The sequence below is a fragment of the Theropithecus gelada genome, chromosome 1 (assembly GCF_003255815.1).
Source record: "Theropithecus gelada isolate Dixy chromosome 1, Tgel_1.0, whole genome shotgun sequence".
In the NCBI taxonomy this organism is placed as follows: domain Eukaryota; kingdom Metazoa; phylum Chordata; class Mammalia; order Primates; family Cercopithecidae; genus Theropithecus; species Theropithecus gelada.
Window position 1 is genome coordinate 181611750 of NC_037668.1, and position 27671 is coordinate 181639420.

Consider the following 27671-nt stretch of genomic DNA (forward strand, 5'->3'; position numbering starts at 1 on the left):
ATAGCTTCAAACACATTCCTTACAAAAGAAAACCCATTCTTGCCTACTGACAATACCTGTACCTTAGGAGTGGGGTGGTAATGCAGTCTTCTCACTAAGTAGAAATTAAACCTGGCTTCATGATTTCCTAAGAAAATCCTTGTTTTATCTGACAGGAATATTTAAAAATGGGGGTAAGGGAACTAAAATAACTAATCTAAAAATGTAGAAATATAAAACCCCCCAATGATGTAATCCTTGCCACAGAATCCATCACATTGAAAAGCTGTCTGGACTTCTGCAATAAAGGGAGACACAGGTAGATTGTAAAGCCTTTTCATCCCAGTTTCTCTTCAAGATTTTATTAGGCAATAAACAGCCATATCAAATAATGTCTAAATATACAATCATCTCTGCATAATTTTAGGTAGTCCAACCATATTAGCACCAGGAGAGCATCAAATAAGTTTTGTATCTCACATCTGGGTCCAGATCCCTCTAAGACAAACTTGGTGTACTGCAGACAAATTCAAATTTATGACAGAACATATAGAAGCTCTCATATATGGCCTCTTAAGAAATACCCACAACCGGCTGGGCGTGGTGGCTCACGCCTGTAATCCCAGCACTTTGGGAGGCCAAGATGGGAGGATCACGAGGTCAGGAGATCGAGACCATCCTGGCTAACACAGTGAAACCCTGTCTCTACTAAAAATTTAGCTGGGCATAGTAGCGGGTGCCTGTAGTCCCAGCTACTCGGGAGGCTGAGGCAGGAGAATAGTGTGAGCCCGGAAGGTGGAGCTTGCAGTGAGCCAAGACTGCACCACTGCACTCCAGCCTGGGTGACAGAGTGAGACTCCGTCTCAAAAAAAAAAAAAAAAAAAAAAGGAAATACCCATAACCAATAATTTTTCATTATGTTGGCTTAGGTAAAAGATAACATTGAACTCTCCATGCTCCAACTTGATAGTATGGAAAATTGGCCAGCACGCAACATTCTGCTACAAAGAATAAATAAATATTCTGAATTATTTTGCAATCATTAATAAGGGAATAATGTCCCCCAATGGGTTTGCAGAAAAGCCCCCTAGAACCTAGAGAAGCCAGTAGGTTTTTCAAGCCTGCTGAAAAGCCAAAACCTGAAAACTAGATGGGACCTCACAGACTCTTAATGTTTGAACACAAACTTTCCCATAAAGCACATATATTCCTGTTTAAACAAAAAAAAATTGCAGCAAAATGCAAAGAATCAGTAAGGTATTTTCTCCAAATAGGAACTATTTCATTTACATTATCTCTGCAGGATTTTAGAATTGCCTGAAAGAAGCAACTCTAGTTGATGCAGAGATTCAGGGGAAAAAAATATTTTTGAGGCCAGGCGCAGTGGCTCACCCCTGTAATCCCAACATTTTGGGAGGCCACGGTGGGTGTATCACCTGACGTCAGGAGTTCGAGACTAGCCTGGCCAACATGGCAAAACCCCAGCTCTACTAAAAATACAAAAATTAACCTGGCATGGTGGGAGGTGCCTATAAGGAGGGAGGCTGAGGCAGGAGAATCACTTGAACCTGGGAAGCAGAGGTTGCAGTGAGCGAAGATCATGCCATTGCATTCCAGCCTGGGCAACAGGAGTGAAACTCCATCTCAAAAAAAAAAAAAAAAAAAAATACACACACACACACACACACACACACACACGGCAAATTAATCTTTCACTATGTTGAACAAAATTAGTCCAAAGAATATATGTATTAGAAGAAAATCTGAAAACTCACTATAACCTCTTATTTAATACCATCAAATGCCATTAGCAACCTTCATCCACATAAAAATTCATTGTAATTTATTTCACTGTACAGAAACAAGTCCACCTGGAAACAAATTGACTCTCGTTTTGCACATTAAATCAAGATTGAATCTAAAATGTTTATTGTGCTATTGCAAATTTGGTGAAAATCATTCAAAGTTTTCAAAAGTTAGGACAAAAGTATAAAATCCAAGATATCCACCTGAAAAATCATCCTGTATCTCAGTATAATCCTGTCAAGATAAATTCAAACTTCTTGAAACATCTTCACCTATCCAGACACAGATATAATTATCAGGACATTGTTTCCAAAGCTATAATTCCTAGATGCACAAGCTATTCACAGAGCTTTTATCTAATATAGTTCTTTTTTTCTTTGACCAGAACAATAAGTTCTTAAATAAGAAGAACCTTGCAGTATATTTACTAGCTATATTTTAAAATTTAAGATCAGACACTTTATTTCAATTCATAATAAAAAAAATACATTTCCTACTGGACTTTCTTCTCCATAGAGCATGTCTACTATATCACTTTTATTTCTCGTAAGTCTGCCAATTTTTCATACATGAATCCCTATTCTGCTGTCTTTGCCTGCCATTATACAAATTTATATAAATGTTTTGATTCTCTTCTGTTGGGAGCTACTCTGCAGTGCTGCTAGAGAAGGGCATAAATAAGAGCAAAGCCAACTGAAGGCACAGCCTAGAACAGTAAAATACTACTCAGTAATTCACAGACAAGGGAAATTAAACAGTCAATACCCAGAACCCCTGGAGTCACAATAACATTTAATTCTATTTGGTGTGTATTTGTCCAGGCCCACCCTGAATCAGGTGGTGTCCTGGGTAGCAGATGAGCTACACATGAGGCAGGACATGCAGACCAAAGACCTCACTCTGTAAGTTCATCTGTGTTCTATAAGGAGCTAGTAGTCATAACCAAGACAGTTATATTATTTTGGTCAAGATCACCTTCTTTCTTCTTATTCTTTCTGTTTTAATTTTCCAAGATCCATTATGAATACCTTCATTCCAGTAGGACTAGAAAGAGGACCTGTACTAAAAACCCACCTGCGGGTCATTTTCTGCAATCTTCCCCTCCCCCTACTCGCAGCCCACATTCCTCACCTCACAAACACTCCATTAGTACCTCATTTCACTTCCTCCCCAACATTGTAAGCTGATTTCTTTCTACAAAAAGCAAATATTAAAGTCAATGCCAACATATGAAGGACCTGCTCACTGACAAATACAAACAGCAGATTTTCTGGGCCTCTCAGCTGTGACTGATCTAGACCAAGAAGAAACTACAGTAAGATCCCACCCTAGTCTGGGCAACTGCTGGCCCAGGTCGTCCTAGCACTAGAAAACATGCCAAGGGAAACTTTCTTTGAAAATTGAGAAAGAATGAACAAAAAAGAGCTGAATAGGAAGTGGAAGTGTTGGAAACTACCCATATTTCACCTTCTCAGCTGAAATAACTCAGTAGTTTCTTACAGAACGAATGCTGACATCCAAATCCATTAGGTCACCGTGAGAACGGCCATGTGTTTAAGGCACAGACTTTGTTCCAAAATGTTCTGGGGGATGCATTGTGAGAATTAAATAAAAGGACCCTAATGTGCCATTTTTATTATGCATGAGACTTTATCAGATTGGGATGCCGGAGAAAGGAGAAAAGGCGGTGAAACCTGACCAGCCTCACAACTGCCTCTTCAAAGGTCAGACTATCCCCAAGGGGTGGTAAAGCCTTCAGGGGAATTGCCTTCACTTTCTACCTAGTTAGCAGCTTATCAGAGATTCCTTACTCCTCACAAAGACTCAACACAGATAAAAATCCCTCCCTGATGGTAAACATTTATTTTATTATTATACTTTAAGTTCTAGGGCACATGTGCACAACGTGCAGGTTTGTTACATATGTATACACGTGCCATGTTGGTGTGCTGCACCCATTAACTCGTCATTTACATTAGGTATATCTCCTAATGCTATCCCTCCCCCCTCCCGATGGTAAACATTTTAACTTACAGCTCAATTTAGCAAACAAAGCTCCAGGCCCTAACAAATGACCCAAATAATAACCTTTGTTGGCCAGGTGCGGTGGCTCAAGCCTGTAATCCCAGCATTTTGGGAGGCCGAGACGGGTGGATCACGAGGTCAGGAAATCAAGACCATCCTGGCTAACACGGTGAAACTCCGTCTCTACTAAAAAATACAAAAAAAAAAAACTAGCCCGGCGAGGTGGCGGGCGCCTGTAGTCCCAGCTACTCGGGAGGCTGAGGCAGGAGAATGGCGTAAACCCGGGAGGCGGAGCTTGCAGTGAGCCGAGACCCGGCCACTGCACTCCAGCCTGGGCGACAGAGCGAGACTCCGTCTCAAAATAAATAAATAAATAAAAATAACCTTTGTTGATTCAGATTCAAAATAATGGGGGAAAAAGGCAATGAAAAGTCCAGTAGAACAGTGATTTCTCACTGATGGGATGGGATGTGAAAGTCTCTGGGGGCAGAATTTTCCTACAAGCACCAACTCTCCAAGCCCTGGGCTGCTGCAGCAGAATAAATTCACTCACCTTCTCTGTTCATTCAGCTGGCCGTCTATTTAATGAAAAGTAATGTTTCCATTCAGGCTTTATGTTTGATTTGCAAATAAACCACCCTCAACAAAAATAAACCATTCCCCACTGTGATGTAACAATATTAACACACACATTCCAGTTTTAATAGAGCAATTTTAATGTTTTACCAAGTGTACTGAGTCATCTACCTACTCAGCGAGGAAATACTGAATTGCTGCAATTTCTATTTAGGACACTTTTCTCATTCTTAGCTGCCTAATCTCAGTATTATTGAGTTATTAGTTCTCCAGCTGCTCTGTCTTATGTCGATCATCTAAGGTAACAAAAATAGAGGCCAGGTTAATAAAAAGTGAAAATGAGAACTCAGACTGTCTGTGGCCCACCTGATGGTTTCTAAAACCCTGATATGGAAGGTTGGAGCTTCCTTTCTCACCTGACATCCAGTAACCCATCTGCAATGAAGTTTATATGGCCATGCTGTGCAGAAACCAGACCATGGGAGCTTTTCAAACTGTTTCCTGTTGATCATGACTATCAGCGCAACTAAGATATATAACTTTTTATTTTAGGGTTCTTTACGCTTCTTTTTGTAAAAGGATAAATAGTATTCAAATATATTGTTCATCTGGCATCCAAACAGCTATGAATAATTTGCTAGAGACCTAGTACGTTTCCTCAAATGCTCCTGTCCTCTCTTTCCCCACCACTCCCCCACAAAAGTCATGATGCTTCAAAGGCAAGCAGGTAAGAGATTTATTCTAGCCACCAAAATAATCCAAGATGATGTATTTTCTTTGCTTCAGGGGAAAACGGTGTTTGCAGATTTCTGGACTCGTGAGCACTCATTTGTTTAACAGATGCACACGTTGCACTAAGTTGATGCGGCAGAACTCAGGATGTGACCCACGGGGAAAGTTTCACTTAGCTTAAAGAGAAAATCTTACCTGAGAGATTTTCTGAGTTTTTCACATTACATGTTACCAGACAAATGTAGCTGCATATTCATTCAATTATAGTAAATACCATTTAGGTACCTATTTCATTTTTTCCCATTTTAGAGATGCAGAATGTGTTAGCCACAGTTAGTTCCACATTAAAGACTCAATTCCACCGAAAAACCGGGGTTGGAGGGAGGTATCGGGTATGGTGGCTCATGCCTGTAGTCCCAGCAACTCGGAATGCTAAAGTGGGAAGATCGCTTGAGGCCAGGAGTTCAAGACCAGCCTGGGCAACATAGTGAGACCCTGTCTCCAAAAAAAATTTTTTTAAATTAGCCAAGTCTACTGGAGAAGCTACTGGAGAAGCTAAAACGAGGTGGGAAGATCACTTGAGCCCAGGAGCCTAAGGCTGCAGTAAGCTACTATGATCAAGCCACTGTATTCCAGTTTGGGTGACAGAGCAAGACTCGGTCTCTAGAAAAAAAAAGAGGCCGGGCGCGGTGGCTCAAGCCTGTAATCCCAGCACTTTGGGAGGCCGAGACGGGCGGATCACGAGGTTAGGAGATCGAGACCATCCTGGCTGACACGGTGAAACCCCGTCTCTACTAAAAAATACAAAAACTTAGCCGGGTGAGGTGGCGGGCGCCTGTAGTCCCAGCTACTTGGGAGGCTGAGGCAGGAGAATGGCGTAAACCCAGGAGGTGGAGCTTGCAGTGAGCTGAGATCCGGCCACTGCACTCCAGCCTGGGCGACAGAGCGAGACTCCGTCTCAAAAAAAAAAAAAAAAAGAGAAAAACATCAGGGCCTAACATGGTGGCTCACACTTGTAATCCCATCATTTTGGGAGGCTGAAGCAAGAGGATCACTTGAGCCCAGAAGTCGAGGCTGCTGTGAGCCATGATCATGCCACTGCACTCCAGCTTGGGTGACAGGGCAAGACCCTGTCTCAAAAAATAAAAAGAAAAATCAGAGTAGGAGGCAGTGTGGAAAGGAGGAAAAAACACACTTACTCTGACAAACCCATCCAAATTTGGACCATGGCCTCCATAAATTTCCCTTACCCTTGCAGCTGGCCCATTAAAGCACAATGTAACAGACATAGTAAGGCTCCAGTCCTTCCTGAATAGCCCTTTAAAGGAGCAATCAGGAAAAGACATTCTGAATGCACTTCTGTAAATTACAAGGTTGTCTCCAGGCTGCATAGAGAAGACCGGCAGTGTTAACCCAGCTTAATTCCTTCCCCTCCCAGTTCTGATCCTCTATGCCACTTAATAAATAGCCTACCACAAACTCTAATACAAATTTTATTTTCCAAAGAACAACACTTGATCATTAATATCATTTTTTTTCCTTCTCTTAAAAGAGTATTACCCCCTCACCCTCAGTCTAATCCCACCTTTGTGATTGAAAACATTTAAGATCCAAAGAAGAGCCCCAATATTGTTGTTATATAATTTAACCAAGTAGCGGAAAACCAAGATGAATCTCACGTGCATTTCATTTCTAGATATACTCATTTTACTTCCTTGCTAATCACAGGAGTTTATTTTATTCTATTGAGTTCATTTTTAACTTGGTTAATTTGAGATGTAATTATCCCCAAAAAAGTAAAAAATTAAAACACATGTAAGAGATTTTTTTCTTCACACAGATCATAAAATTCTCATTTGAGATTATACTAAGAGAAAGTATTTTTCTTGACATTTCAACCGAAAGGAAACTTGCTAGACACTCAGATATAATGGAAATAGAAGGAAGATACAAAGAGGGTTTTAGTATCATTATAAAAACTCTGCTGCTGGGGCTTGCAGAGGCACACATATCCCTACAGATCAGAAGATACGACAGGGATTCACTGGCTTCACTCTTACACTGACCTTCTCATTTTGATTAGAATAAATTTTTTGTCACTTCAATCCCTGGAAACAGCAAGTCTAACAGCCCCCAGGGAAAGAGGCTGAATAACTTTAGGAGCTTCAGTCAGCTCCAAAGCTGGAGGTGCACCAATCTAAAGAGGAATAGACAGAGATTCCAAGCAGCTCTGCTGTAATTTCTAGACAACTTTGGGAAGTCACAATTACTGAGTAAACTAGGTTCCCTAGCAACCAAATGCTCATTGGAATGCTCCCTCCCACCCTGTCCCCTTCCTCAGCTGCATTCTCTGTGAAAATATCAGTGGAAAGCAGGGGTAGCAAGAATGGGCAAACTGCGAAGATAAACATGATGTAACTTTAAAGCATAATAGGAATTTTTAGGGCCAGGTGTGGTGGCTCACACCTGTAACCCCAGCACTTTGGAGGCCGAGGCAGGTAGATGGCTCGAGACTGGGAGTTCAAGACCAGCCCGGGCAACACAGTGAAACCGTCTCTCCAAAAAATAAAACATTTGCAAGGCATGGTGGCACACGCCTGAAGTCCCAGCTACTCGGGAGGCTACAGTGGGAGGATTGATAGAGCCAGGGAGATTGAGGCTGCAATGAGCTGTGATCGTGCCACCGTACTCCGGCATGGGCAACAGAGCAAGACCCTGTCTCAAAAAGAAAAAAAAAAAAAAAAGATTTATTAGTGCTGGGTCTAATAAAAACGTGCCAAATAATGATTCAGATAAAAGATCAGGGAACATTTCATTTGCTGATATCACAATTTGGATAACATAAGGTAATCTCTGAAGAATTGAGGAAAAGAAGGTTTTAAAATTTTGACAGGCTGGAGAAATAGACACATATCATTTTCATGCAAGAAGGAGAAATGGGCTGCAAGGGTTTTGCACAGGCTTAGCCAAGAAAGGTTTTAATGTCCAGGGTAATCTTGAGGATGGAAAACTGTGGAAGGCTTCAGATCAGAAAACAAACAAATAGAAATCCAAGCAGGACTCCCTCTGCCCAATCAATCACATTCTTTAGGGTCAGCAAATCTATGAAAGCACACATCACAGAGGGGTAGAGAGTGACTGTTTAATGGCACTAAAGAAAAGCAAGCTTAAAATTGATGTTAAAATTTACTTAGCTGTTGTGAAGGACTGCCACAATCTATTCAAGGATTTCCTTCTCTGGACCTTAAGAGTAGAAATGCTTTCTGGGATGGGCCTTGCTATGGTTTGAATGTCTGTCCCTTCTAAAACTTATGTTGAAATCGAATTGCTATTGTAACTGTATTAAGAGGCAAGAGTTTAAAGAGGTGATTACACCATTAAGGCTCTACCCTCGTGGGTAGAATTGGTGCCAGAAAAGAAGCCCTCTTTCTCACTTTCTCTTGGCTCTTCTGCTTTCCCATTCCTCCCCTCTGGAGGATGCAGCATTCAAGGAGCCATCTTGGAAGCCAAGACTGGGCCCTCATGAGACACCAAACCTGCCAGCACTTTGACCTTGGACTTCCCAGCCCCCAGAACCTTGAGAAATAAATTTTTGTTCTTTATAAATTACCCAGTCTCAGTTGTTCTGTTATAGCAGCACAAAATGGACTAAGGACTCCACTGAGAAAAGGGAGAGATTAGCACCTGAAGTTCTTAACAAATACTCTGGAACAGAAAGCTGAAAACACAGGCTTTGGGGACAGATAAACCTGCATTAAAATCTACAAGCTACTTAACCTCTCTGAGTATCAATTTATTCATCTGTAAAATGAAGACCATATCTAATTCTTCATGGGCTATTATCCAGATTAAATGAGTTAATGTAGGTGCTATATCTGGCATATAACATATCCTTGATGAACATTTCCTATTTATTATGTTCCTTCAAAAATCTCCTGCTGAATAAAGTTTAAAATTAGTTACGATGATATTTTGCATAAATGGTACCAAAAAACTGCTTAGTGTTATAGTACCCATGACTCTACCTTTAATTGTTACCTGGTGATGTAAATGTCATGCATGTGTATAAAACACACAATAACATATTTCTTACTGCTTGACCCAGACACTGAAAGGAAATTTCTACCTTCAGTCTTTCATACAACCAACCAAAAAGTTATTGCCACTAAATAAAAAATTAAAAGCCAAGTGTTCCACTTGAGAAAGAAGTTTTTCTCAAGCATAAATTTAATTATTTGAATTTCAGTGAGCCCATTCCTGTGTCTAGATTTTTGTTTTTGTTGTTTTGTTTCTCTTTTGTTTTGAAATAATCACATAATGCATGTACAATTTAATGTATAAAAGCAAATGAACAACTATGTACATACCTACAGAACATCACAAGCAACTTTGAAGTCTCATGTATAACCCTGCCCAAGCACAACATATCCTTCACCCCAGAAGTAATTAATTATCCTTCTGCATTTTGTTAATCTTCCCCTGCTTTTCTTAGCAGTCTTCCCATTTATGAGTCTATCCTTAAACAATATATTACTTTAGCCATTTTTGAACTTTACATAAAAGAATCATACTGTATTAGTCTTCTATCTTGCTTTTCCATGCATCTTTATGCTTTGAATTCATCCCTGTTGGCATACACAGTTGTAGGTTACTGTTACTATTGTTTCATATGAATGTGCCACAATTTCTTTATTCACTACACTGTTGATAGACATATACGTTGTTTGCAGGGTTTCAGTATTATCAACAGTGTTACCTTTTGCATTCTTGTACATGTTAAGAGTTCTTTTAAGGCAGTGTTTCCCAACCTTTTTCACAATCCAACTGGTAAAGAAAACGGTAATATTGGTAGGGCAAACTGAAGTTATTAGACAAAACTGCTCCCACTCCAGCCTTGTTACCTGCCCTACTTCCTTATTCTGCTACCCTGAAAGATAAGGGAAGCAGTGGAACACTTTACAAGGTATAGTCTGTTCAAAATTATTCTAACAATTTATACTCTCATCAGCATGGTATGCATGTATCTTTCCTTTGCCCTATGCCTTTTCCAAACACTTAATATTGACAGGTACTTGCCAATCTGGTAGACGTGAAATGGCATCTTGCTATGGTTTTAATATGAAGACATACTGTACAACCTCTGTGATTAAAACAGTAGGGTATTGGAACATGAAGGGACAGACCAATAGAGGAAAACAGAAAACGCAGAAATACAGCCAACTACGTATAGAAATGAATTATATAAGAGGGGCACATCTCAAAACAGTGGGAAAAAGATGGACTTTTTTTGTTTGTTTGTTTGTTTGTTTGTTTGTTTGTTTGTTGAGACAGGGTCTTGCTCTGTCACCCAGACTGGAGTGCAGTGGCACAATCATAGCTCACTGTAACCTCGAGTTCCTGGGTTCAAGCCATCGTCCCACCACAGCCTCCCCAGTAGATGAGACTTCAGGCATGTAACACCATACCCAGCTAAGTTTATAAAATTTTTTTGAAGAGATGAGGTCTCGCTATATTGCCCTGGCTGGTCTCAAATACCTGGCCTCAAGTGATCCTCCTACCTGGCCAGAGATGGACTTTTTAATACGCGGTTTGTGATGGCAGATACCCATGTTGCAAAAATTAGATCCATTCTCCATACCACACAAAAAAATAAATTCATACATGTAAATGTTCATGATAAAATCACACAAGTACTAAAAGAAAATATGGATGACTCTCTCTACAACTGCACTGTCCAAAATGGTAGCCATTATCCATATATGGCTACTGAGACCTTGAAATATACTTAGTGTGACTGAGAGACTAAATTTTCAGTTTTATTTAATTTTAATTAATTGAAATTTTAAAATGGATCTTCAATTAGGTATTGGAAAACTTTGTAAGTACAACTGGAACAACCTGGTTATGTGAGTTTACTTTTTTCAACTGCAAATTTTATGAAATCTAAATACAGATCAAGTATTTATGATGAAAATTTAGTAACCAAATTGAAATATGTTAAATGTATAAAACACACGTTAGTTATTAAAAACTTAGCATAAAAAAAGAATGAAAAATATCTCAGTAATATTTTTAAATACTGATTACTTATCGAAATGATAATATTTTTGACACTTTGGGTTAAATAAAATATACTATTAAAATTAATTTCACCTGGGGTTTTTTTGGCTATAAATGTAGCTACTAAATATTTACATATGTATTATATTTACATATGTACTGCTCTATAACCTGGATCTAAGGAAATTTTTTCCAACAATGACTTAAAACTAAGAGGCAATCAAGAAACACTGATAATACTAAGTGCACCAAAGAAAATAATTTGCTTAACACCATAATCAAAGAAAAATGACAAATAATAAACTGGGAAAAATATTTGCCACATATTAGGGATGATGTTATCCCTAATATAAAATAAAGGGGGCTGGGCGCCCTGGCTCACACCCGTAATCACAGTACTTTGGGAGACTGAGGCAGGCGGATCACCTGATCTGCCAAGTCAGGAATTCCAGACCAGGCTGGCCAACGTGGTGAAACCCCGTCTCTATGAAAAATACAAAAATTAGCAGGGCATGGTGGCACATGTCTCTAATCCCAGCTATCACTTGAACCCAGGAGGTGGAGGTTGCAGTGAGCTGAGATGGCATCACTGCACTCCAGCCTGGGCAACAAGAGCAAAACTCCATCTCAAAAAATAAAAATAAAAATAAATAAAATAAATAAAATAAAAAAAGACCTACAACTCTATAAAAATGGGTAAAAATATATGAAGAAACAGTTCATAGAAAAAGAAATGCAAACCCCTAGACACAGGAAAAAGAGGTGAAGCGAGCTCAGAATCAGAGAGATACAAATTAAAATTACACTAGAGTATCATTTCTCACCATTCAGACGGCAAAGACCTTAAGGCTATACAACATTTTTCTATTGGTGAGGCTCTAGGGTAAGAGGCAGTCTCATATTTTGTTAGTGGGAATGCAAAATAATGTAGCACATAGCACCCACAGAAGGGAATTTGGTAATGTCTAGCAAAACTGCAAATGTATTTATCCTTTGACCCAGTGATCCCACTTCTAGGAATCTATTTTAAAGATAAACCAGCAAGAATATGAATGCAAATATTCACAAAGCTGTTTATTGCATCACTGTTCATTCCACTGTCTATCCAGTTAACAGAATGAAGTTTCACTTCTGGCTTTGTTTGACTTACAAATAAACCCCTAACAACAACAACAACAACAACAACAACAACAAATCCCCACTAAAACATACGAGCAAAAGATTAGAAACAACCACACATCCAAATGAATAATCGTGGTATATTTGTACAGTAGAATTTCTGCAGTTGTAAAATGCAATGAAAAATTTCTATCTATGGTCCAGAGTGATCTCTGAAATATACTGTTAAGTAAAAAATGCAAGGTGCAGAACTACAGTAGGTAACCTTTTTCTAAAAGGGAATAAATAAGGAAACAATATGTAAACATGCATATATACATATATATCACACATACACATACATACAAACACACACACACACATATATCTGAGTAGACACATATGTACACATACGTATTTTTCTGAACTCTGTCCACTGAAAAGGCCTAGAAACAATGACCAGCTCAAAGGCAATGAGAACCCCTAACAACTGTACTGTGGTCTCTAAATACTGTTTACCACTAAAAAGATCTGGGGTAGAAAAAGTACAAAATAAATCTGAAATATCTTTAACCAGAAAGTAAAAATGTTATCAAAAACTACTGTAGTCTCATCAAAAAGATTCAGAAGCCAATTTAAAGACTCACACTGGACACAAAAATAATTTGAGCTTCAAAATAAACTGCAAGGGATTAAAACACATAAACTGTGTTAAAATCTACAAGTTCATAATGATAATAATAAAAAAAAAAAGTACTGGTTTCCTCTGGAGGCTACTAGAAAATCAGCTCATTATTCTGATATTGGTTTAAATAGAAGAAAGAAAATCAAGCATCAATTTTCCTACATAAACTATATCTCAGGGTAACAAATAGTTGATGTTGTTAAGGTTTCTTGAGAGAAAAATTCCAGCTAGGAAATACAGGAAGGATGACAGAATATCACCATTTTATAACCCTTACTAAATAATAATCACAATAGCATCAAGGTTTTTAACAGGGTCTGTGATCAGACTAACAACACCTAAATCCACTGATAGTCTTTTTTTGTTTTGTTTTGTTTTTTTTTTTTTGAGACGGAGTCTCGCTCTGCGGCGCAGGCTGGAGTGCAGTGGCCGGATCTCAGCTCACTGCAAGCTCCGCCTCCCGGGTTCACGCCATTCTCCTGCCTCAGCCTCCCGAGTAGCTGGGACTACAGGCGCCCGCCACCGCGCCCGGCTAGTTTTTTGTATTTTTTAGTAGAGACGGGGTTTCACCGTATTAGCCAGGATGGTCTCGATCTCCTGACCTTGTGATCCGCCCGTCTCGGCCTCCCAAAGTGCTGGGATTACAGGCTTGAGCCACCGCGCCCGGCCACTGATAGTCTTAACATCACAAAAGAAGAAACGAGAAGGCATGTGTGCCTCCTGATGTGATGTAATAGGAAGTACCTAACATAGCCAGGAGTGGTGGCTCATGCCTGTAATCTTAGCACTTTGGGAGCCAAAGGTGGGCAGACTGTTTGAGCTCACGAGTTCGAGACCAGCCTGGGCAACATGGCAAAACCCCGTCTCTACAAAAAATACAAAAAAATTAGCTGGGTGTGGTGGCACACACCTATAGTCCCAGCTACTCGAGAGGCTAAGGTAGGAGAAGGGCTTGAGCCCAGGAGGCAGAGGCTGCAGTGAGCCGAGATCACACCATTATACTCCAGCCTGGCCAATAGAGTCAGACCTTGTCTCAATAAAAAAAAAAAGGTACATAACACTTCCTATGATGTGCTCTTGCCAAAAATTTCTGATAAGCTTCCAGTCTAGCTCAAACTACTAGTATACAGGAAATACAGGAGGAAACAGAGAAATATAATAATAAACAGCAACAAAGAAGATGCAGTCAGGATATAGAGAATCCTATAGACAAATCCCTGTTTCCTCAACAAATAAACTTCCGGAGAAGGAAAAGAGAGAAAAATAGGCAAAGGCAGCCTGTAAATAAGACAAATTCATCTCTCATGTGTGGAAATTGTTTGGATCCCAAAATGCAAAAAAAAAGTAATAATTTTAAAAAATGATGACGATCAAGGAAATGTGCTTTCTGACTAAATATTTGATATTAGGAAATTATTGTTAGAAATTAAGACATGATAATAATATTACGATTATTTTAAAAGGAAAAAGACTCTGTACCTTTGAGAAATACATACAGCCATGTGCCACATAACCATGTTTCGGTCAGCAATGGTCAATGGATATGAAACTGTAGTCTCATAAGGTTATATAATGGAGCTGTCCTACACAGGTGTACCACTTGTTATCTTTTATACCATATTTTACCTTTTCTATATTTAGATGTTTGGATACACAAATACCATTTTGTTACAACTGCCCATAGTATTCAGTACAGTGACATACTGTACAGGTCTATAGCCTAGAAGCAATAGGCTATATCCTATAGCCTAGGTGTGTAGCAGGCTATATCATCTAAGTTTGTGTGAGTATACTCTATGATGTATGCACAATGATGAAATCACCTAATGACACATTTCTTAGAATATATCTGTGTGGTTAAATGACAAAGAACTTTATAATCTATTATGTGCAGAGCAGATAATACAATCTCCGATTTGCTTCATAAGGAACCAGTAAATGAGAAGAAAGGAGTGTATGAGGAAGGGGGCAGAGAAAACAGAACTAGCTGGGAGTTGACAATTAAAAGCCTGACTTTAAAGTAGGAGAGCCTGCATTCCAGTCTTAGCACCGCCACTATTAGCTACAAGACCTATTCAAGATCCTAAACACACTGAGGCTTAGTTATTCAAAAGCAACGGCAGCAAAAGCCAAAATTGACAAATGGGATCTCATTAAACTAAAGAGCTTCTGCACAGCAAAAGAAACTACCATCAGAGTGAACAGGCAACCTACAGAATGGGAGAAAATTTTTGCAATCTACTCATCTGACAAAGGGCTAATATCCAGAACCTACAAAGAACTCAAACAAATTTACAAGAAAAAAACAAACAACCCCATCAAAAAGTGGGCAAAGGATATGAACAGACATTTCTCAAAAGAAGACATTCATACAGCCAACAGACACATGAAAAAATGCTCATCATCACTGGCCATCAGAGAATGCAAATCAAAACCACAATGAGATACCATCTCACACCAGTTAGAATGGCGATCATTAAAAAGTCAGGAAACAACAGGTGCTGGAGAGGATGTGGAGAAATAGGAACACTTTTACACTGTTGGTGGGATTGTAAACTAGTTCAACCATTATGGAAAACAGTATGGCGATTCCTCAAGGATCTAGAACTAGATGTACCATATGACCCAGCCATCCCATTACTGGGTATATACCCAAAGGATTATAAATCATGCTGCTATAAAGACACATGCACACGTATGTTTATTGCCGCACTATTCACAATAGCAAAGACTTGGAATCAACCCAAATGTCCATCAGTGACAGACTGGATTAAGAAAATGTGGCACATATACACCATGGAATACTATGCAGCCATCAAAAAGGATGAGTTTGTGTCCTTTGTAGGGACATGGATGCAGCTGGAAACCATCATTCTTAGCAAACTATCACAAGAACAGAAAACCAAACACCGCATGTTCTCACTCATAGGTGGGAACTGAACAATGAGATCACTTGGACTCAGGAAGGGGAACATCACACACTGGGGCCTATCATGGGGAGGGGGGAGGGGGGAGGGATTGCATTGGGAGTTATACCTGATGTAAATGACGAGTTGATGGGTGCTGACGAGTTGATGGGTGCAGCACACCAACATGGCACAAGTATACATATGTAACAAACCTGCACGTTATGCACATGTACCCTAGAACTTAAAGTATAATAATAATAATAAATAATAAATAAATAAATAAATAAATAAATAAATAAAAAGAAGAGGTAACAGTAGTGGGTTCCTCATAGAGTTGCTGCAAGCATTAAAGAAACAGTGCATGTAGTGTACTCAGCATAGTACCTAGGCACAGAGTCATCACTCAGCACATGGTAGCTTTCATTATTACTATTGTCAATTATTGCTGTTGTCATTCAAGATCACCAATCTTGAGTTAGGAGGTGGCGAAACTAGAATAGAATCTGCTGAATCCATAGCCCACATTCTTCCTGCTACATTATGATGCCTCACCTACCTCTCCTTGACTCTCTCAGTGGAGTCTGAGAACGAGTAACAAACATACTCTGCAATAAGCTTCCCTATTTATACTACAAACCTTTAATGACACTGCTTCTCAGCCTCCACTTCTGTAACCAAATAGCCATCCTTTGTGGTAACTTAAAGTGTTCTTACAGTTGATGGCTATTCATCTGGTAGGATGTAAATACCCATGTATTTTTAATCCCCTTAAAAATGAATGCACACACTTATAAATTCACAATGATGAAACGTTCTGCACTTTCAACATCCTCCCAAACCATGGCTCCAAATTTTCACTACATTGGGTGCTGGCATAAGTTATACAAGGCTAAACTCAGGTTCCAAACATACAAAACTAACAAAGTGATAAAACATTAAACTTTGCATGCAGCATAAGCTAATACATAATATTACAATGTTAAGTAGCCATACATTATTTTAACGGTAAGAAAACATGTTGGTATCTTCCCATCAAATAAATGTTCCCACATCTATTTAATAACAAACATTATGAAAATCTCTTTAGATTTGTTTTAATTCTTCATGCAACAATTCTGACCACATGCCACTGATGCTCCCTCTTCTTTGACAGACAACACATTTGCCTGGTTTGAGTCTCCTTAACCATTCATTTCTATCACACTTCTGAAACACTAGGGTTCCCTAGAACTCACTGTTTACTTTTCTTCTACATAGTTTCCCTGTGCAAACTGATGCTGAACCACAACAGCTTCAACTATTTACAAAAACTCTTTCAATCACTGATTTATTCATCCATTCAACAAATATGTGCTGGGCCCCTAGTGTGTGGCAGGTGTTCTTTGGATACAAAAGGATCAAAAACAAATACAGTCTTGCCTTCATGAACCCTACATTTGTGTGTGTGTGGGGGGGTAGTATTAGCATTAATCAAATAAACTCAAAAATGAATAAGCAATTACAATATTGGAAAGTGCATACAGACAAGGAGAGGAGGTACATGGTGTGGTAAGAGGGCAGAATAGAGGGATTTGACCTCATCATGGAAATGCAGTGAATGATTCCCTGAGAAAATGATGACTGAGCTGACAGCAAACTCATAATTCTATCCCAAACCTCTCTTCTGAATTATAGACCAGAATTTCAGTTATGTGTTAGATATCTCCATCTAAGAGAGCATACACACCAGATACTCAACCTCTTGCAAACTGAGTTATCTTTCCCTCTAATGGCTACCAGCTTCCACAGCTCAGAGTATAATCCAACCAGAAATTTCACAATTATCCTTTACTATATCCCCTTCGTCACTCTCCTGCCCAGTTCTTCACTGAGTCCTATCAATTCTGTTTCCTAAATCCTTCTTCTATCTGTCCCCTTTCTCCATTTTCAGTTATCAGTGTCTCCCTCCTAGTTAGTACTACGATTCACTTGTTCTGATTCATCTTTGTCCCCTCCAGTCTCTTACCTATACTCAATAGAGAACCAACCATCATACAAAATAGGTCTTTTCTCTCTTTACAATCTTTCAGTGACCCTCACTGCTTATATTTTGGGCAAAAAGTCCAAACTCTTAGCATGACCTAAAAGGCTTTGCATAGTTCATCAGCCTCATCTCCCATCACTCTCTATCATATGCGGAAAGTTCAGTGACATCAATCCATGACCACATGGCTCCACATCATTACATTTCTTCTGTTTGAAGAGGCCTACCTCATCTTCCATCTGCCCCCAAACCCCTTTATCCGCAAATGCCAGTATGAAAATTAGTCTATGAGTGTATAGTAAAATTTAAAAAGTTCAAAGTTAGCAAACCAGTGTTAGTCCCCAGTATTTTTGGCAATGTAAGCAGTGTCCTGGAGGACTCCTGGTAGCTTTCAAGTGTCAGTCCAAATATTTCCCTCTCTGTGATGCCTTTTATTACTTCTCAATGTTGGGGAATCATCATTCATTGTCCAAACTGAGATCCTTTTGAGAGTAAAGGGAATGCTATCATTAACTATGTTGGACAGTGGGAATAATCCAGGACTGCCCCAGGGAAACTGGATGCACAGTCTGCCTCCCACTAAACAGAGCTTGGTGCTTTCTTATCTCAACTCCCAAAGCCCCTTTGTCTATTCACCGCATATAATGTGTTCGCATGTCAAGTCTCCTGCTTGTCGGGGGACTCCACAAAGGCAGGGCCAGGCCTTTTTATCTATCTCCAGCATCTCTCCAGTCCCAGGCACCAGAAATGACACAAAACATCATCAACAAAAGTCAATGTTTGTTCAATAAATTATCTGAGTGAATAACAAAGATTAGGTGCCTTAACCTTGGCCAACAAAGGAATTTAAAAATTTATAATATCTTTTCTCATTCCAGACTATACTTCCTCATTATATTAAAGAAGGCTTTAAATGGGAGCAAGGTCTTCATAGGCAGAAACTGTAAGCCTCAGGATCAATGACAAGCTGTCAATCAATCAATAACTACTTATTTAGACCAATCTACTCTTAAGGCCCACAGAGCACAACAGAAGGTTTACATTTGGCTAGGGACAAAAATATATATAATAAAAATCAAAACTAACAATAAAATAAACTAAGCCTAAAATAAGTATTACATGGGTATTCATGGAAGGTAAGGGAGAAACCACTCTTATGGCAGAAGAAGGGCTCCTTGGAGGAGTGGGATTTGAACTGAGATTTGAGAAATATCTTGGATCACAAGAGACACAGTAGAGGGGAAGAAGGATATCCCAGGGTGAGGCAGGGGTGGGTGTTGGGGAGGCCATGGAAGGAAGGTATAAGATTTTTTTCGGGAGTCACATCTAGACTGTCATGGATTCCTGGCACAAACCAGAATATCTGAATTTTCAGCAACTACTAAGCAACTCAAGAGATGTTCCTGGATTCTCACTTCTTTCATCAAAATATTATCCACCTGAAACATATAATGAGATATATGTTGCTTATTCCTTATAACCTATTAATTGTAAGAACTGTTAACAAAATTATCTTAGCAAAACTGCTTTTGGCAGAACTTTCAGATAGAACCGCTGAAGTCACGCCGACTATCTGTGTCTTTGAGAAGTTCCCTGCGAATTACAGCCTGGCAGCCTGTAGCAGCTCCTTACTTTACACCCAGCCTTTCAACTGTCTCATGTAAAAAAACATAGTGCTAACACAGGGGATCTACTAGACCTCCTTGTCAACTGTGGAGTTCAGGAAGAAGCTTTTAGGAATGGCTATGATACGCACGCATGTCACGGTTTGTTGAGAGTACCTCCCTTACCACTTACATCCATGATGAAGAGTATGAAAAAGGTTCCCACACTTCAGAGAAAACAATCAACTTCTCAATCGCTTTTCCCTACCCAGTTCAGGTGGGAAAAACCATAAGTCACCAGGCGAAGTGAAATATATTCTAACATGTGGTTTCACAATGAACTGAAACTGCTGCAGTATCCATGACACTCAAATAAAATACAGATCCATCCAAGAAAAGGAATTATTACTTAAAAACCATCATCTCCCTGCTCTGCTTTAAAGTACCTTTTTCCAAAAGCCCTCAAGCACTCAGGATATTGCATAACTAATGTTGGATCTACTTTTGAAGTAGTTTTCTAAAAAGACCAATCCAAATTCATATGTAGTGAGTCAATGGCATATATTTTTCCAGTAGTAGTGCTCAGTTTACTTTTTCCCCACTGACCCTACTGATAGGGCTCATATAGTCTACAAACTTATAGGGGAAACCAACAACATTAGGTGTTAGCTAAAGAATCTTTGCTTGGCATAAATGTGTCCCATGAATTTATAAAATTTTCATGGAGAGCAGTAAAATTACAACAAATGAGGAAAAAACATGGTTCAAGTTGCAGGAATACTTATTTAACCAACATTTACTTAACCAAAGGAGAAAATAAAAAGGTAATGAAGATGAAATTAAATAAACCATTCTACTTTTGTGATTAGCAAGTCAAATTTCTATGGTGCTATTATGAAAATCTCTGGAATGCTTTTCCAGATTTGTTGTCCGAATCTTTTAAAATAACAATAATCATCAAGATATTTCCTTTATCTTATCCAATGGAGAACGTAATAGCTAAGTGAAGTGAAGAAGCAAAGTACTCAGCTATTATTAAATGGCTTAAGAGCCTTACAAAGTCAACAATATAACATACTAGAATCAAAAATGAAAACAAAGGCAGAAAGATCCCTAAACTTGGGGGTGCTCTAATTCCACTTTTCTACAAGATATAAAGTATGTGGATGTCAACTCATGAATACTATAAACACATGTGTTGAGATGGCGGGAGCCTGAGAAACAGGCAGAGGCAGGTATGTGCTGGAAGATCTAAAGGCTTGATGGAGAGAAGTGGGTGGGAAGAAGAAGGGAGGTGGTATGGGGCAAAGTAGGACAGGGGCCCTGAGGGAAGAAGGGAGTCACCAGGCTGGAAACAAGAAGTCTACCGTCAGGCCGATAGGTGGGAGGAGCCAGATAGACAGTGGATCTGGAGATATGGTTAAAATACTGCACTGGAAAAGCTCATTCAGACACTAAAGTCTTGCACACAAAAGTAAGGTGTGGGATAGGAAGCAAAAGGGAGCCTGACGCGGTGGCTGATGCTGCGGTGGTCTTGGGGAGACTGAGGTGGGGGGATCACTTGAGCTCAGGAGTTCCAGATCAGCCTGGGCGACATGGCAAGACTGCGTCTCTACAAAAAACACAAAAACTATCCAGGTGTGTGGTATGCACATGTGGCTCCAGCTACTCAAGAATCTGATGTGGGAGAATGACTTGAGCCAGGGAGGCAGAGGTTGCAGTGAGCCAAGATTGTGCCACTGCACTCCAGCCTGGGTGACAGAATGAAACCCTGTCTCAAGGAAAAATAAAAAATAAAAAAAAAGGAGCAGGAGCGTCTATGGATAGAGATCTATGGGCCAGAAGAACATGAAAAAACTTCAGAAAGGAAAGGAGAGGAAGATGAAAGCGATACTTGGCTAAGGTGGACTAAGAGGCCAAAGTCAGCCCAAGAGACAGAACAGGTGTACGGTGAAAGCCACTGGATGCTGGGAGCCTGAGTGGGCTCAGTGCACTAACAGGTCTCAACTTTCCTTTACCTCAGTTATTTTTTTTTAAATTTAGATTTAGATGATAGGAGTGCGGTTCTGTGACACAGATATATTGTGCAGTGGTGAAGTCTGGGCTTTTAGTGTACCCATCACCCAAATAGTGTTGTGCCCAACAGGTAATTTCTCATCCCTCGCCACCCTCCCATCCTCCCACCTTTTGGAGTCTCCAGTGTCTATTATTCCACTCTAAACGTCCACATGTACACACTGTTTGGTTCCCGCTTTATTCAAGTTATCTTAGAGGGAACAGTGGTGAATCTAAAAAAACAAGAGGTGGAGGGCTTCCTGAGCTTTCCCTGGACCTCTCCACCACTCCTTGATCCAGGCTCATTCTGGGAAAGATCCCAGCATGGAAAAAAATAAACCCTGACTGTTATGGCTGCAGCCAAATGTCAAATGAGACAGGATACATGAAAGGACTTTGAAAACCATAAGGCACACTATAAATATTAGGCACTGTTATTCACTGAATCCCTGAGGCAAATAAGATGAAGACCACAGCTACAATCATAAGGGAAGGAATGCCTGTCAAATACAGAAATTATATCTATTCCAAATCAAGATGCCCCTAACTAGAAATTCCTGTAATTTGGGGGCCAGGCACAGTGGCTCATGCCTGTAATCCCAGCACTTTGTGAGGCCAAGGCGGGCAGATCACTTGAGATCAAAAGATCGAGACCATTCTGGTCAACATGGCAAAACCCCATCTCTACTAAAAATATAAAAATTAGCTGGCATGGTGGCACATGCCTGTAATCCCAGCTACTCAGGAGGCTGAGGCATGAGAATTGCTTGGACCCAGGAGGTAGAGATTACAGTGAGATTGTGCCACTGCACTTCAGCCTGGGTGACAGAGCAAAACTCCATCTCGGGGGAAAAAAAAAAAAAAAGAAATTCCAGTAATTTGAGAGGACATCATGCTTGGTATGTTTCCTGTCAAATATGTCTCAACATTTAAAAATCCTACCTGAGGCATAATATGGGGCTCTTAATAAACTACCATACACATTTATTAAAACTTAAGTCCGCATCTATGTATTTCTCCAAGGAAATTTTGACACACTGCAGATCTTAACTAATTAGGTAAATTCCATTCCATTCAATCACTCATTGAGTGACTTCCAAGTGCAAGGTAGTGTGCTAGCTGCTATGGGGGTTGCTGACATGAGTAAAAGGGCTTAGCCTTCCAGTAGCTTGGCCAAATAATTTCTCAGTTTCCATTTTAGATTGGGGAAGCTGCATCTCCTTTCACAAATGTAAGAGAAAGCAATCATTATTTTAGGTGATTAACCTACAACCTGGGAAATACATTTTCTAGTAACACAGTTAATAAAAAAGCAAAGACACTTCTTAATACCTGGTGACTGGAGACACTGTTGTGTGCTCATTTCTATGTTTATCCTAGCCCAGTTTACGTCCAACCACTCTTGTCATAATTGCGTAACCACAGCATGTCATGTTGTTTCTTGTTGCAAGTATAACTTGTAAAATTAAACTTCAGAACTGAGACAGTCAAGCTAAATAATTGCCTACTTTAAAAAATATGTATGTATGTAATTTACATGCCACTTCAGATAAGCTCTTGAATTATGATCTCTAGAAGTCAAAACTGTCACCATTTTTTAAAATATAGTTTCACTGTCGCAATTCTTCTTGTACACAAGCCCTATCCCTGTTTTTTCAGTTTTCTAAGCAGTACTTTATACTGGTCTATTGCAATCTGCTTTTTGTGTTTTATGAAGAACCCCAATTAAGCAAAATTTTTATTTACTCCATGCTACGGGACTTTTAAAATTGAGGCTCAAAGAAGGATCATGAAGTGGCCAAAGATGCATTTGTTTGCTAAAACCCTATTAACAAAAGTATCTTTACACAGTAAAGCTGGGGGAAAAAAGGTCATCTGAATACCCACCATGTACATTGTGTAGGGTATTATATATCATGTAACCCTTCCCTCACCTTGGGAGGGAGGCTTCACTACATCCATTTCCAAAATAGTATTTTTATGAGATGTATATTTTCTTTTTTTTTTTTTTGAGACGGAGTCTTGCTCTGTCAGGCTGGAGTGCAGTGGCCGGATCTCAGCTCACTGCAAGCTCCTCCTCTTGGGTTCACGCCATTCTCCTGCCTCAGCCTCCCGAGTAGCTGGGACTACAGGCACCCGCCACTTCGCCCGGCTAGTTTTTTGTATTTTTTTAGTAGAGACGGGATTTCACCGTGTTAGCCAGGATGGTCTCGATCTCCTGACCTCGTGATCCGCCCGTCTCGGCCTCCCAAAGTGCTGGGATTACAGGCTTGAGCCACCGCGCCCGGCCAGAGATGTATATTTTCATGAAGACTGATCGACCCAATATCTCTGAGTGAATTCCGATTGACTAGACGTATAAGTAGATTTACATACTCAATAGGTTCCCAAAAAACTGGAGGCAAATCAACTTTCGCATACAAACTATTTTCATGTAAACTTGCATTGTAAGATCAGACCTGCCATACCCTGACTTCTGATTGATAATCAGCACCGTGCTGCTCAGAGCACTTGCTGGAGTCTGAAGCTTCTCCATGTGTACACACCCTTTCCCAACAACTCTCTGATGAGTTTGGATTCCATTCCACCCATGAGGAGGTGCAGAATGAAACAGTCTAAATCACCTAAAATAAGCAGTGACCACACTCTGAGATACCAGCTAAACATCTGGAGAGAAAATACAAACAAAGCAATGTTCCCTCCTCCCTTTATATTTGGTTCTAAGAAGCTGGAGGAAGACAAAGTATCATAAGACAGTGAGGTTTCACCAATTTCTCTGTTAACTGGCAGTCTCCTTCTAAATCTCCCTCCAGAATTATTATGCCATTACCCTTTAGTTAGGGCCACCCTCAAAGTAGAGCTGGAAGGAAACTTCAAAGGATACAGAACCCCAAGACCTCTATACTTAAACATGTGAGCTCCACAAGATGCCTCATTATATGGCTGTAAGTTGCATTGATAAATTCAAATGAAGACAGTCATATTTATCATCTTAGGACTCTTCTGTAAATATGTCACCTGCCTTCTCCTGCCCTATTGGAAGATGACATGACATTCCCTGTCCAGCCTTTGGTGTCTCCTTTGGACAAAAACAAACAAACAAACAAAAAACAAAAACAAACACAAACCAAAAAAATCTTATAGAAGGGGGCTGCTTAGAGCGTGGAGCAAGCCACTCAGAATGTAAAACTCAAAGCTTGTCTGGCCACAAAGGCAACACAGTGCTGAGGCATGATTCACCTGGAAATTACACTCATAATAGTGCAAACCACCTTCCTCCTTAGTAGGATTTTTTAATCAGTCACAGCAAATAGTACCAAAGCTCTTGAATTATGCCCTGTGATTCTTCAAGAAGCTCAAACCCCTTCAGACAGCGGCCTATTAATTCCCAGAAACCCATGTTGAATATAAAGTGAGATGGGGCGGAGGAGGGTAAATTTCTAGCCAAGAAAACAAAATTATCAGTTTTCTAAACTCAGAGTTAAATTAAGTCAACCCTGGAGGAAAGCTGGAATTTTAAGGTCCTTATAGGATGAACTTTTAACACTGGAGGATGTGAGACCTCTCTACCACCCAAGGCCATTTTTCTTTGGAAACATGCCCCAATCGTGACAAAGCTAGACAACAGAAGCACCCCGCCCCTCCTCAGGCACCCACCCAAGAGCTGAGCGCAGTGGTCTTTGTTGCCCTTTTTAGAAGCCTCCAGGACTGTTCTCTGAAGCAGGTTTGCACAGCAGTAAACATTGAGTGACATTCTATTTCAATACTGTATTTGTGATCTGTGAAGTACCAGTCGCAGCACTGGTTTAACGCCTATAAATACACTCAGTTGTCCTACCACTGGTACTTCCTACTTTGTAAGTAGCAAAACAAAAATAGGTGATCCAATCCAAATTAATTTCTATGTCTGACAATTGCATTTCCAAACAGCCAACATGGAACATGTTCTATTGATCCTACAGTCCAGTTCTAGACAATATGAAAAACGGGAGAAAACTCCAAATTCAGCATCTTGAACTTAAAAGACCTTTCAGAAACATCACCTTCTCCCCACAGTGCTGAAGTAGCCCAGGCCCACTCCACCTATGTTTGTTTCTATCCTGGTAGATCCCAATTCTATCAAATTAAAAGGTTATTCCCATTAGGCAGAAGCTGAACCCATCCCCTTGAATAGGGAGGTGCTCATTACATCTGTCTGTGTAATGAACTTGTCATTTCCCCAAACGGTCTGGACAGTCTCCTAAAAAAAAAAAAAAAAAAAGAAAGAAAGAAAAAAGTTCTCCATGGAATCTATGGTGTGTCAGTCCCCTTCCTAACATCTGAGTCAGACTACGTGTGTCTTTACTGAGGTTCTGGGTGCCCAGGGTGTATCATTTTCAGAGTTGCTTCAGCAACTGAACTATGGCTGTTTTCCAGCCACGGACAACACAAGCACTATCTATTTTAAAACAATTTTCCTAATCCACAGGCAATGGAAGAGATCCCATAGGTCACCGACATCCTATTGGAAACAAATTATTTCTCTCTCATACTGCTTGCCGTCTCTCAGAATTAATGCGTGTTTATGTGTGCATAATTGTATCTTTGGCCATGAAACTCTTGGGGCAAAGAGGACCACCCCAAATTTTACCGACATGCCTGAGCCATTCAGAGCTTTAGAAGAGAAATGAATGGGTAATGAGAGCCCTTAAGCCCAGGACTTCTCTCACACAAACAGTAAGTGGAAAGGAAAAAACAAAAACAAAAATAAAAACTAACCCTCCGTAGAGGGAGGGGGCAGGGTGGATGATAGGGAAAGGACATTAACCAGCAGACCTAAGGCAGCCGCGGCGGCGGCACTTCGCGAACTGCCTGCAGAGGAGAGTGAAATCTGTTTCGTGTACAATAACCAAGCACCCTCTGGCTGCCTCGCATGGGCACGAATAATAAATACATCGAGGTGGGCAAACAGAGGCACCGAAACAAGCCACCCCAAAAAGGTCAAAACTTCAGAAATCCCGGGGGTCAAACCACCCACACAAACACATCAATCAATCGGAGCGGGAGAAGGGACTTGGATACTTAGCAAAGGATCCTACATTGTGTTTTTCCTTTCCAGCTCTGGCTTGCAAAGTACGGTGGCTACATGCAAAGCTAGAGGAGAGCAGGAAGGCTGAGGGCGGCAGGGTGCGGGTGGGAAGGGAGGGGTGTCTAACACCAGCCACCCAGGCCTCGATGTGACGAAAGTCGTCAGCAGCCCCGACCACATCCCAGACCCACCGCCCTGGCCGGCAGACGCCCCTCGCGGCTCCCCCACCCCAGCTTCCGTCCCCGGCAGCAGCCCCGCCAGCCCCGCACCAGCAGCAGCCCCAGCCCGGGCCCCGCGCTGGCAGCGCCACGACCGTGGCTCCCATCCCTTCCGCGCGGCAGACACCCGCAGGCCTCCCTCCCTGCCCACCCGGGGATGCCCGGGTAGCCGAGCCGGGGCGGGCTGCACTGCCAGCTCCCCCCGCCCCAGAGCAGGCGATGGCTCACGCTTACCTTGGGCGTTCGCGGGGGGGCTGAAGGTGGCAAGCCTCCCGCCCCCCGCCCCTGTCCTCCTCGCCTTTTTTCTTCCTCCCTCCTCCTCTTCTTCCTCCTCCTCCCCACAGTGTGTCCTGGGCTCCCCCTCCTCCCCGCCGCTTGGAGTAAGAACCCAAAACCCCGAAGCCGGGCCCGCGTGCAAGCGTGCGGGAGGCGGCGGCGCGCGGCCAGCTCTCCAGTAACTGAGCGCGGCGCGCAGCTCCCAACTCAAGTGTGAAAGAAGCGGCGGCCGCGGCGGCCGCAGCACGGAACGTCCCCCCGGGAGTGGGCAGGGAGCGAGCGGGAGCTGGCGCGGAGCGAGGGAGGGAGGGGAGCTCCTCGCTCAGTCACTCACTCGAGGGGCGGGGGCAGCAGACACTCCCCCACCGCCGGCCCCTCCCCGCGCCCGGCTCCCGCGCGCGCCTGGCTCTCCTCCCCGGGGCGGGGCCTGCGGAGGCAGCCGGAGGGCAGCACGCTGGGGAGCGGGCTGGGGGCTGCTAGGGCTGCGGGGCGGGAAGGAGGAGGGAGTGTGCGTTTGAGTGTGTGTGTGGGCGACTGTGTGTGTGTGTGTACGTGTG

General features: G+C 41.2%; 1 protein-coding gene across 2 annotated transcripts in view; it reads right to left on the bottom strand.

Moving 5' to 3' along the window:
* C1H1orf21 (chromosome 1 C1orf21 homolog) overlaps positions 1 to 27451 on the bottom strand; it is a 248253-nt gene extending 220802 nt beyond the window's left edge. Inside the window, exons 1-2 of one of the 2 annotated variants that reach the window (XM_025400666.1) lie at positions 27251 to 27451; positions 27073 to 27107 (exon numbers count right to left, since the gene is read on the bottom strand). The gene's annotated coding sequence lies outside the window, so the exon portion shown is untranslated. Of the gene's footprint in view, positions 1 to 27072 lie in introns of both variants that reach the window. The other variant, XM_025400662.1, reaches the window with a different exon arrangement.
* Between the last annotated feature and the right edge of the window lie 220 nt (positions 27452 to 27671).